Here is a 12513-nt window from a genome sequence, read left to right as displayed (position 1 = left end):
TTCACTCCCCAAACTCTTCTCCTTGACCCATACCAGATGTGCAGCTGCATGACACGTGACCCTGGAGGAGACATGACATGTTGGTAAATGTCATAGGTCAGTTTGGAAGCTTCTGGATTTAAGAACTAGAAAAACCGGCTCTGCCTCAGTTTCCTAATCTACACAGTAAGATCACTATAACATTGGTCTCACTGGGTTTCTGTGAGAATGCCATGAAGACCTTCATAAAGAGATTAGCAGACACTTAGGAAGTGTGCTAGGCAGACTCCGTCTAGAATCCTTGCCTAGTCCTGGGCACCATTTTCCAAAAGGAACATTGACATCCTGGACCCCCCAAGAGAAAAAGAATTGTTCTAGAGATTTGATGACTCAGAGAGGATGTTATTGATACAGTGACTTATTTAGAGAGTTTGAAATATAGAAAAGAGCTAATTTTGTCCTATTTATAGAGCTAGACTGATAGGGGGGAATTAAAGTAAAGCAATTTGAGAGCCAGTGTTTAAAGTAAAATTTACTAATGATTGTAGCTGTCCAACAGTGAACAGGCTTGGCTGTCTGAGGGCTGCTGAGCTTTTTATCACATAGATATATTGACCACCTGCAGGCACACAAAAACAAGATTTTTGGCATGATTGAATTGTTAGATTAGAGGATAGCTAATGTTCTTTCTCTCAGATTCTGAAAATTCTTAATTTATCCCCCTGAGTTCACTAGAGCTGAGGGCAAAGATTATATATTATATTTATTTGTATTCCTCATAATACAAATGGGGCCAATTTACATTTACAAATTTGTAAATGGGGCCAATAAAACAAAAACAATTGTATAAAACTAATAGATGTTCACGAAAGGAAAAAAATAAACATGGAAATATAATCACACTATATAGAAACATTGTTTCACATAAGCTATTTTAACTAGAAGGAGGTAAGGGTAATGAAAGTTCTTTTATCTGTATTGTTAAATTTTCTATATTCAACAAGTACTGTCTAAAGTTTTATACCATACACCAGGTGTTGCACACCATGGCTCCTTGTGTGGTGACTCTTTCCACAGCATCTTGACCTGCCTGCTTTCGTGGGACTCATAGTCTCATGAGGCAGTGAGTCAGCAGCAGTAAAAACAGCAATGTATGCAATGCCAAGCAATGGTAGGTCTTGTGAAAAATAGAGAGGCATCCAAGGGTAGAATGTAGATGGAGGAAACAGAAATTTTTTCCTGGGTGGTAGATGGTGAACAAGTAGAAATCAAACAAAGAATTTAGGGGATGAGCCATTCCTATGGGAAATAATGATTACCAAGTTAGTCTTTGTGTGAGTGTGTGTGTGCGCGCGCGTGCGTGCGCAAGCATGCACATATGTGCACATATCTATGCACAAACACACACACACACACACACATATATGAGAGTGTTAATAAGTTGATGTCCTCTGTCTATCATACAGTTTATTCAACTGCTCAGTTTTGCTTTTTACCATCCTGAACAGATCTTTGTGTGTGTCCTTGCTTATAGCAAGTTCTTTTTTCTTCTAGCATTGAGGCCCACTGTGCATGTGTGGTTTGGTCCTTGATCATCTCATTTCAACCATTGCTGTAAAAACACTTTGGTCTCTCCTGATCTGTGGAGTTTATTGACTGTTTCACCATTAATGGTACTTGGTTTCTTTAGAATGGGGAACTCAATACTTGCTAAATTGGATCAATATAAAAATTTATGAACAGTGCAGGTCTTGTCAGGGAACTCTGTTACTCATGTTCATATAATTCTCTGTGGGAGTTTCCACCTCAGGGATCACATCAGTATTTAGTGTGAGCTGAAACATTCATGTTCCCTGATTAGCTGGATTTAATTGTTACATCTCCATCTCCTTCTTGATATGTCATTAGGATGCAGCCCACCTTGAAATTTAAAGAGATGAAGTCAGTTTTCTTTGCAGTATATTTATTTTGTCTGTGTTTCTTTTCTTGTATAACCATATAATTTTGATTTCTTTTGAAAATGTTATAACAAGAATTTATTTTAATGAAAAATGTTTAGTGACTTCTTAAAATATGCTTTTATTGATGCATTATAGTCTCACATCATAATGTGAATCATGAATCATGTTGATAGTAATATACATGCACACAGTACTTGGTGGTATAGGGTACATTTAAAAACATATACAAAATATTCTGCTCTTTAGATTTTTAATTTTAAAGATTGAATGAATGGCTGGAATAGCCTTTCCTCCCATGTAATATTTAAGTTGTGTAACTTTTTTTTTTTTTTTTTTTGTGGTACTGGGGTTCCTGGAAGCCCTTCTACCTCTGGGCTACATTCCCAGACCTATTTTTACATTTTCATTTTGGAAACAGGGTCTCCTAAGCCAGCGCGCATGGCTGGCTTCGAACCTGCGCGATCCTCCTGTTTCCGCCTCCCAAGCGCGGGGATTACAAGCGTGCGCCACCACGCCCGGCGTAAGTTGTGTAACTTTTTAAAAGCTTTTCTACATATACTACCAAGTCTCTTTTTTAACTTTTCTTTACGGAGTATAGAAATAACAAGAAATTAATCACTTTCTGATTCCTTCCTGGGCATGATACCTGTTAAATAGTATTAGTTTCTCAAAATTGTTGGACATTTTCTGGGTGCTGATTTTGCAATTCTGCTTTCTCCTCTCGTCTGAAACCTTTACCATCTCAACATTTCTCTTCTGTATTTGCCTTGCAAAGCATGGGGCATGGTGGCTATGAACCAGGCTCTGGGGTGAGACAGATGCAGGCTTTCATCCTAGGTCTGCCACTTACTAGCTCAATAAGTTATTTAATCTGTTGGCCTCAATCTCCACCTCTCTACTGGGGGTAACAACAATGCCCACCTCATAGAGCTGTGTGAAGAGTAGTTGAGAAAATGCACGTTACATGCTTAGTCCAGCAGTTAGCACTCAGATGTTGGCTAGTATTATTGCCAGCAAAGATTATTATGGGACTTATTTTTAGATCAACATATGCTTACAAATGAGGCGGATTGAGGGTCCCCTTCAGAACTGATGGACACCTCTCCTCCTTGGGAGGCATCTTTCCACCACTTGTTTGTGGAGAAAGACTGGCCCCAGTGGGTGCTGGGCATGATGGTGCGGCTGCTTCCCAGGTACACCTGGCTCTTGCTTGGTGCTTCAGCACCATCACCTGTGTCAGATAACCTTGGGGTTAATTTTCCTACAGTACTGCCATGTGAAAGGGGCCTTAGATTGCTGTTTTTTTTTTTTTTTGGTGGTGGTACTAAGGTTCCTGGAAGCCCTTCTACCTCCGGGCTACACTCCCAGACCTATTTTATATTTTTTATTTGGAAACAGGGTCTCTTAAGTCAGCGCCGCTGGGGGAACCAGCGTGATCCTCCTGTCTCTGCCTCCCAAGCATGGGATTACAAGCGTGCACCACCACGCCCCAGGCTACACTGCTGTTTTGAAGAGCTGCATTTAAAAAGTAACTCAGGAGCCCCTGACCTTTCTCTGAAATGACTAGGTGAAATGAAAGGCAAAAGTTGCTACTTTCTGACCTGATCTAGGGCAGCAGAAAGTGATTTGCATGCAGTGAGCAATCTTGTAGATGCTGTTTAATGAGTTTTAAGTTTCAAGACTGCGAGCAGCATGTCTTGAAATATTACGCAGCAGGTGCCCCTAGCTGGAATTCTCGCGGCAAATAGGAATGTGCCAGTCTTGGAAGCCACTGAACATGCCTGATTATGTCCATCTGGCAGGGAACACCACCCTTTGGCAGGGATTTTGTTCATTGTGTATCTGAATCAGAGCCCCTGCGGCGTGGAGAGGGGAAGCGAAATGAGGCCACTTACTTCCTCCTGTGCGTTTGTTTCCTCCTGGCTGCAAAGACCCCGGGACACAAACACTCATTCACCACCCACAAGCTCTGGGATTGGCATTTGGAAGAGGAGGATGCCCCTGGGCAGGAAACCAGAAAATCTGAATTTGATATGGCTTGTTTTTCTGGGTCTCAGTTTCATGCCCTCACCAGGAGAGAAGTGGACTTGATGTCCTCAAGCTCACAGTGGATTGTGAGCACTGGTTCCGTCCGGCTGCTGCGAGGCTTCCGGAGTGCCTGGTCCTTCCAGGGACTAGAGGGGAAATCAAGTATGCACGTCCCTGGCTCAGAACTCAGGGTGGGGCCTGGAGTCCTAGACACAGCTTGGAACCAACCCTTCTACAAAGGTCAAAAACCACAGGAAGGTGGGGAAAGTGGCCCAGGTCACGCTGTCGCTGCCACTGAGGTCCCACAGGCCACTCATCCTCAGAGACCCTGACCCTGCTTCTCCTGGGTCCCCCACTCCTTGCCCTCACCCCACAGCCCCCACCTGCTTTCCTACATGCACACAGACACGCATATGCCTTGTGTCCCAAGGGCAACAGAGAACAATGGTGCATGGAATCGCTCTCATACTGCATACGGGCTTTTCTATTTTTATTTTTATTTTTTGTGGTATTTGGGATTAAACTCAGTGGCATTCTACTTCTGAGCTATACCCTCAGCCCCGTGTGTGTGTGTGTGTGTGTGTGTGTGTGTGTGTGTGTGTGTGTGTGTGTTTTATAAGGGGAATTGAACCCAGGGGCATTCTATCTCTGAGCTGCACCTGAAGCATTATTTTATTTTTTGTTTTGAAACTGAAGCTTGTGAGGTTGCTAAGAGTCTTCCTAGGTTGTTGAGGGTGTCCTTGAACCTGTGATCCTTCTGTCTCAGTCTCCCATTGTAATTCTACTGGAATTCTGTATGTACACTACCAGGACTGGCTTCTTACTATTTATTAGCTTTATGTTCTTGAGTTGATCTCCTACCCCTCCTTTGTGGCTTGATTTCTTCACATGCCAGAGGAGATAATAACACCTACTTCACAGCATTACAATGAGTGGGGCTTAAAAGAGATAGTGTGTTTATATAATATGTTTATCTCAAGAGCCTGGTTGGTACCCATAATTAGTCATCAAATGGTAACTCTAAAAATTATTTGGAACCCTTGGGACTATGCAGCTGATGGAATTAGGTGAGATATATGAAGCATATAGTACCGAACCCACCAGTAGAGCTGACTGCACTTGTTTCTTTTCATTTAATGAAGAGGATATTGGATGAGAGAAGTTGGCATCCCATTGTCACCACTAAAACATTAGCAAAGATTCTGTAAGTGTTGTGTCTGGAGGGCAAGTGGCTCAGGTAAAGGGCAGAAGAGTAATTCCCATTATCACTCAGTGGGTGAACGGGCACCCCACTATGAACAGTGCAGCTCACCAGAGCTCCTCACAGCCAGATCAAGTGGAAAAGAAGGAGAGAGGGAAGGCACACTTTGCCCTGGACAAAGGCAGGGAAGAGGGGCTCAGCCTGTAGCCCCAGGAGGTATCCAGGTGTCTGTACCTGGATAGAGACTCTGTAGATGAACACATCCCTCTTGTCAGCTGTGACTGTAGGAGCCTTTGGTGTATAAAGATGGAGATAGACAAAGAATTAAATTCCCAGAAAGATGAACAAAATGGTGGGTTTAGAGTTCAACAGCCTACATCCAAGCCTGGGTCCCATTTACCACCTGTGGTTCAAAGGAGCAGGATAAAAGTACTGGTCCCTCACAGACTATGATGTGAAGGCGACAGATGATGGGAGCACCATGCAAGTGGACGGCATGGCTGTGTCTGCTGCTTTTGTTGCCATAAATACTATGATATAGCCATAAATACCACAATGTTCCCGGAGGGACTTTTGTCACACTCTTTGGCCTGCTGGGCTCCAAGGAAATCTTATGAAATGCAGAGCTGATATGTAGTGGGAAAGACATCTACCCACTCAGGAGAGGAGAAGCTGCCACTTCTCACCTGGGCCCTCGAGGCAGTGCACCTTACCTGTCAAGAGGTTAAGTGGGTAAGCCAGTTGATGGTGCAGTTTTACTCAAAGGAATGTTTCACCCCAAAATAACAAGCATTTTGACAGCTAGCTTGCAGCCAAATGTCCAGGTAGTTTAGTTTCATTTGGATACACATTGTAAAAATGAGTGTAAAACAAGCTTAAAGCAGAGCAAGGAATTAGAGACTTTTATTTCCAGAAATGTGAGAAATGAATCCTTCCTATACGAGACCGAGATTTGTATAGGAAGTGTCAGGCTTCTATTTCAACCTCACCAAGGTCGCATTTTAAACTTCCCAGAGAGTTAAGATCCCCGGATCAGCTCCTTAAGCCTTGAGACTCCATCAGAGTCTAGTGGTCAGCCCCTGGCCTCCCAGCTCCATGTCCATGCCCCTAGCAGTAACCTCCCTGGCCAAGATTCATCATCTGTGTGACCCTCTCAGCGTTGTGAGGACCTTGCTCTTGAGAAGGTGCTCAATCACCATCGACTTGAAACTTAGCTGAAAAACAGGAAATGTGTATCTCTTGAGGGCTTCCATTGGTACTAGGTACTTCACAGACACTGTCTCTTTAGTAACAAGGTGATTAGATAGATTGGCCAAAGATGGTCCAACAGTAGGTGACATAAATGGGACTTGAACCCAGGTTTATCTTATCTTATTGCTATTAGATTGCCTTCATTTGCCATGGTACCTCTGTTGTATGCAACAGAGGTGGATCTATTTCTATGCTGTAACAGAGGATTGGGGTTAGGCATTCTAAAGTTGGTAGATAGAAAAAAAAGTTTTTAGGAACTTGGGCACCTTTCGGCTTTCTGGAATGTGGACCTCATCTTTATCATGCAAGGTGGCTGCCAGAGCTCCATCCATCACATGAAGTACCAAGTAGCAAGGGTGAAGGACAAGAAAAAGGATGTGACCTCCCTCAAGAAGATTCTCTCGTGCCTCTCACACAACATTTCTGCATCCACCTGTAGGCAAGAACTTTGTCACATGGCTCCACTGGGGTGTAACTGCATGATAGGCTGAGCACTGACCGGGATTTGTAGCTGAGCAGCAATACAACCAGCTCAAAGCCAAGAAAGATCCTTTGAGGATGAAGAGAAGTGTGTCTTCTTGGAAAATGTTAGTACAGACATGAACTACAGACATTTTTCTTCTCTTTGGTTCATGAAAAGTCTTAAACATTTTCTTAAAAATTATTGGTGCATGCTATGCATGGCGGCACACATTTGTAATCTCAGTGCTTGGGAGGCTGAGTCAGGAGGATCTCAGGTTTGCAGGGAGCCCCAGTTACATAGGGAGGCCTTCTATAACTTAGTAAGACCCTGTTTCAAAATAAATAAAAATAGGGCTGGGGGTATATCTCAGAGATAGAATGCCCCTGGTTTCAATTCCCAGTGCTGCAAAAAAAAAAAAAAGTGCATTATAATTGTACATGAGAGCATCAGAAGTCTTGTAATGACACCTCATGCTTCATATATCTGAAACTGAAAGAAGTTAGAGGCTGTTTCCAAAGCCAACGTAAGAGTAACCTGGCATGACAATTTCAGTATTTGATAAATTTGTCTTTCAGGACTTAAAGCCACTATCAGTTCTTGTTCTTCTATAAGAGTCAGGGTCTCACTCTGTTGCCCAGGCTGGTCTGGACTCCTGAGCTCAATCAAATGCTCCTCCTGCCTCAGCCTCCCTAGTAGACAGGACTATGGGTGTACCCTTCTTACCTAATTTATTTTTATTTTTTTACAAAATTACCCAAAAGGTGCTGGGCCCAGTGGCCCACTCCTGTGATCCCATATACTGGGGTGACCAAGACAGGAGGATCAGAGGTTCAAGGCCACCCTGGGCAACTTAGTAATATACCCTATCTCAAAATAAAAATGAGAAAGGCTTTGGGTATATCTCAGTGGTAGAGTGGTTGATATAGGGGGAAAAATAAAAAAAATTACCCAGAGACAGTTCTCTGCTGAGTTTTTCATGCTTGCCTGCATACCAATGCAACCTCCTTCATGATTCCCAGAGCCTCACCCCAGCTCTCCAACCTTTACTTCTCTTTTTCCTTTATTTTTTCTTTTCCTTTTTTGGCACTGGAATTGAACCCAGGTACATTCTACTTCCAAGCTATACCTCCAATCCTTTTTGCTTTTTGTTTTGAAACAGTATCACTAAGTTGCAGGGACTGGCCATGAATCTGCAATTCTCCCTGTCCACAGCAGCCTAAGCACTAGAATTACAAAGTGTGTGCCACCATGCCCAGGACGTTCTAGTTTTTGAATATAGGAGGGATATCACCAGCTCAGTCAAAATGAGGGGTCAAACTCCAAAAGAAGGGAGAGCCAGTCTGCTTTTGGTTGCTGAGTCAGTGGTACGGTGGGGCAGGGAGAGCTACTGAGCTCCACATAAAGGGATGGTGTCCAGCACGTGCCTCTTGGTGGGACCTCTGCCCTCCTGCTCAGGCCTCAGCATGGGAGCGGAGCAGCTGTCCTCAGATTGCACGCAACAGTGGTCTTGGCTGCTTGCCAACTCCTTTCTGCCTGCACCTCCCCCTCTCTGTAGATGTTGCTTCTACCAAATAATCATAAGAACCAGTGAGGAACGCCTTTCATCCTACCTCATTTTTTAGGGTTTTTTTTTTTTCCCTTTCTTTTCTGTACAGGGGACTGAAACCAGGGGCATGCTACCTCTGAGCTACACCTCCAGCCTTATTTTATTTTTTACTTTGAAATAGGGCCTTGCTAAACTGCTGAGGCTGGCCTCAAACCTGTTACCCTCCTATCTCAGCCTCCCAAGTATTGGGATGACAGATGTATACCACCACACCTGATTTCATTATTTAAGTTTAAAATTCTCAGAGAAAAGCTAGTGAACAGAAAATGACAGTCCAGCAAGGAAGTGAAATAGCCCTTTATGACTTTTATGTTACAGTCTACACAAAATAGTCACTTAACTCTGCTTTTGTTTCTGTAATGGAAAAATAACTCCTTTCTCTTAAACCAAACCAAAACAACAACAAGAAACCTTATTAAATAAATTCAAAAGCTTCAAGCCACCCAGAGTCTATCACTAAGACATTGAAAAGGCTTTTCTAATTTTTCTACTGGCACATTTTTTATTTCTTATATAGTTAGAGAAAATACTTTAAAGTTTGTACTTATGTCAAAACTGAAGATCACTGTCACATACAAGATTATATACAGTAAGAGAGTGTCGAGGTCTTTGTTGCGGTGCTAAGCTGTCCAGGCACCTGAAGTAAGTGGGCTAATCCTTGGGTTTAAGATCCTCCTGCGCTTGTAGAGCAGTGGAGGATGCTGGGTACTGCGGGCCTTTCTTCGCCCAGAGGCCCAGAGTGTGACAGGAGGAGACAGTGAGAAGGAACTTCAGTGGATCACAGAGTTGAGGTCTAGCTCAGAAGTTCCTTAACTTGGAGGTTCACAGAGAGATTCCAGGCTGTGTCATCACTATAACTGGGTAGAAAATGTGCATGTACTCCAAATTCCTGCTCTCCCTTAAAAGAAGGGTGGATCACATTTGTGAGATTCTGGGATTTTCTCCCTGGTACTGGATATTGAACCCAGGGCTTTGCATATTGCTAGGCAAGCATTCTTCTACTGAGCTCCACCTCCAGCCTTTTTAGTTTTATTTATTTTGAGACAGAGCCTCACTAAGTTGTGCAATCTAGCCCCAAGCTTGCAATCCTCCTACCGTAGTCTTCCCAGTAGCTGAGTTACAGATGTGCACCACTGTGCCCGGCTTGAGAGTCTTAAGGAATCTGTGACCTGAAGACAGCTAAGAACAACTTGTCTGTTCCCTTTTCATGTCTTCCATACAGAGAGGTGAAGGGGCTGCCCTGATGCCTGTCCTGGGAGCTTTCCTGGTGCTCTGGAGAGCTGGGGGGCCAGAAGGTATTGTCAGCTCCTTCCCTAGTGTCCCCTCACGTGAGCCAGTTTGTGACACCAGCAGGGCCCAGCATTCTGTGTCAGCTTTCCAGCCCTCCCCATTCCCTACAGGCTGTCTTCCTCAGAAGTAATGGAAGGTGCTGGGTGGGAAGCACCTCTAGGCACCCACATTTGGGATACTCGTCCCCACTCCCATGTTTCTTTTATTAGTGCATTGTGATAATACATTCATACACAACATCATCTGGTCTTTTTCCGTCCCCCCACCTAACCCCATTCTCTCCCTATACATGATCCCGAGGTTCACAGTGACACATTTGTATATGCACACAACATTACTTTGTCTCTTTCCTTCCCAAAGCCTCCCTTCTCTTCTCCCTTCTCCCTCCCTCCTGACCCTCAGCCCTCCTTGCAGTCCTCTACTGGCCCCTCTCCTCATCCTCATGAGGTAGCTGTTCTTGCCTGTTTTCTCTCCTGCTTCCACATATAAAAGAAACCACGTGGCCCTTGATTTTCTGAGTCCCACTGATCGCACTTAGCATGATGTTTTCTAATTCCATTCATTATTCTGTAAAGGACATAATTTTTTTTCTTATTCATGGTTTAATAAAACACTATTGTCTGTATATACCACATTTTCTTAATCCATTCATCTGTTGATTATGGATAAAGGAACTTGGCGATTGTGAATTGTGCTGTCTCGCTATACCTCTGGCTTTAAATATTTTGGAAAGATACTGAGGACTCATTCATAAGTGTGTGTGTGTGTGTGTGTGTGTGTGTGTGTGTGTGTGTTTGTTTGTTGCTGGGGGTTGAACTCAGTGGTGATTTACCTCTGAGCTGCACCCCCAGCCCTATTTTATTTTGAAACAGGGACTCACTAAGTTGCTGAGGCTGGCCACAAACTTGGAATCCTCCTGTCTCAGCCTCCCAAGGACTGGGATTACAAGTATGCACCACCACCACTGACCCATTTTTTTTTATTTCTTAAAGCATATTTCAGCTAGATATGATGACATACACATTTAATCCCAGTACTTGAGAGACCAAGACAAAAGGCTCACAGGTTCCAAGCCAGCCTTAGCAACTTAGTGAGACCCTCCTTCAAAATAAAAAGGATTGGGGAAGCCGGGCATGGTGGTGCACACTTGTAATCCCCATGGTTGGGAGGCAGAGACAGGAGGATCGCACTGGCTTAAGAGACCTTGTTTCCAAATAAAATATATAATAGGTCTGGGAGTATAGCCCGGAGGTAGAAGGGTTTCCAGGAACCCCAGTACCACCAAAAATAAAAAATAAAAAAAGGATTGGGGAATGGCTTAGAGGTTGAATGCACTTGGGTTCAATCCCCAGCACCAAACAAACAAACAACATTTCAGCTCTCAATGTATATGATCCTTCCCCTAAGATTTGATACGGTTGTGTAATGCATCAGTGTCCAAGGCTGAAGAAAAGTCCTCAGGTGGCAGTTCAAAGGCTCTCCGGTTAGTCAAACTGTGCAATCTCTATTGCTCCACCATGTTTGAAAGAACACAGTCTCAGGAAGATTGTGCAATGGGAACACTGGTATTTGTGTAAAGAAATCATCACATAAAACTTCATCTCTGAAAACCAAAGTGACCTTTTCTGAGCAGCCCTAGCCATACAAAGGAAAGCAAATAGTGCCAGATTGCCTGACATTTCCTTTTTTAAATTTCAAGCATTCCTGATTTCAAATCAGCTATTGATCTGTTGGTTTGTAGTCTGATGCAATTAAGTGAAGTCATATTCACTAAAGTTGGAGTTTAACAAAACAACTGCTATGAAACCCCACTCCTGGTCCCCATCGTCTTACCCCAGCCCCACCTACTCATCCAGTATGCAGTGTGAGTGGAGGGGCAGGTCATAGAAAAGAGCATTTTTCTAAATCTGAAATGAAAAATCTTCTAAGGTGAATCGTGTACCATTGTTGTGTGTCCATCTTTACAGATCACATTTATTTGCTCATTCTTTAAATCCTTCTTGGCAGAAGCTATAGAAAGCTTATACAGAGGGAACATTTGTTCTGATTTCATCACCTACCCAAATGAGGGTTCAGTAGGGGGCTCTGAGTACCACTGGGCGGGGCAGAAGAGGCAGCTGTGAAGCCAGCCTGCAAGGCGAGGGTTTCAGGTGCTGTTTGGGGATGGGTGTGCCAAGCATTGAGCGGTTCCATCCCTGGACCTGAGAACTCCAGGAGGCCCCTGTGAGGCCAGAGTGTATGCAGCCAGAGCTCAGTCCTCAGAGGCTGAACCTGAGCATGCTGAGATTGCAGTGCATGGTGCCCCTCGTTGACTTGTCAAGAACACTCCTGAGAGAGTTGGCTAAGGGAGGATGTCTACACAGCTTCTAGGTGTGTTTTGCACAGCATAATTTATCAGAATTCTGGTCCTGCTCTGTGTGTGTGTGTGGGGGGGTACTAGGTGTGGAACCCAGGGGCATATTACCTTCAAACTATACCCACAGCCTGATTTTATTATTTTGAAATAGAATCTCTCTAGGTTGATAAGAGTCTCACTACTTGCTAAAGCCGTCTGTGACCCTGCCATCCTCCTGTCTCAGCCTACCAAGTACTGGGATTACAGGCGTGTGCCACCACGCCCAGTCTTTAGACAGGGTTGGCTATCACATGAGAAGCAATTTTTCTGTCCAATCCAGGCTGTTTAGGGTACAAGGTGGAAGGGGCAAATGGCAAGAAAATAAATGGGCCAGGTCTT

At 43.9% G+C, this 12513-nt stretch overlaps 1 protein-coding gene across 1 annotated transcript in view; it reads left to right on the top strand.

The window, feature by feature from the left end:
* Nucleotides 1-12513, top strand: part of MCC (MCC regulator of WNT signaling pathway) — a gene marked incomplete at both ends in the record, with an annotated part of 309641 nt that overhangs the window by 144666 nt on the left and 152462 nt on the right. The gene's annotated exons all lie outside the window — the stretch shown is intronic.

Source organism: Muscardinus avellanarius (genome assembly GCF_963383645.1).
Source record: "Muscardinus avellanarius genome assembly, chromosome: 1".
Lineage (NCBI taxonomy): Eukaryota > Metazoa > Chordata > Mammalia > Rodentia > Gliridae > Muscardinus > Muscardinus avellanarius.
This window is presented reverse-complemented; position numbering and strand designations above follow the sequence as displayed.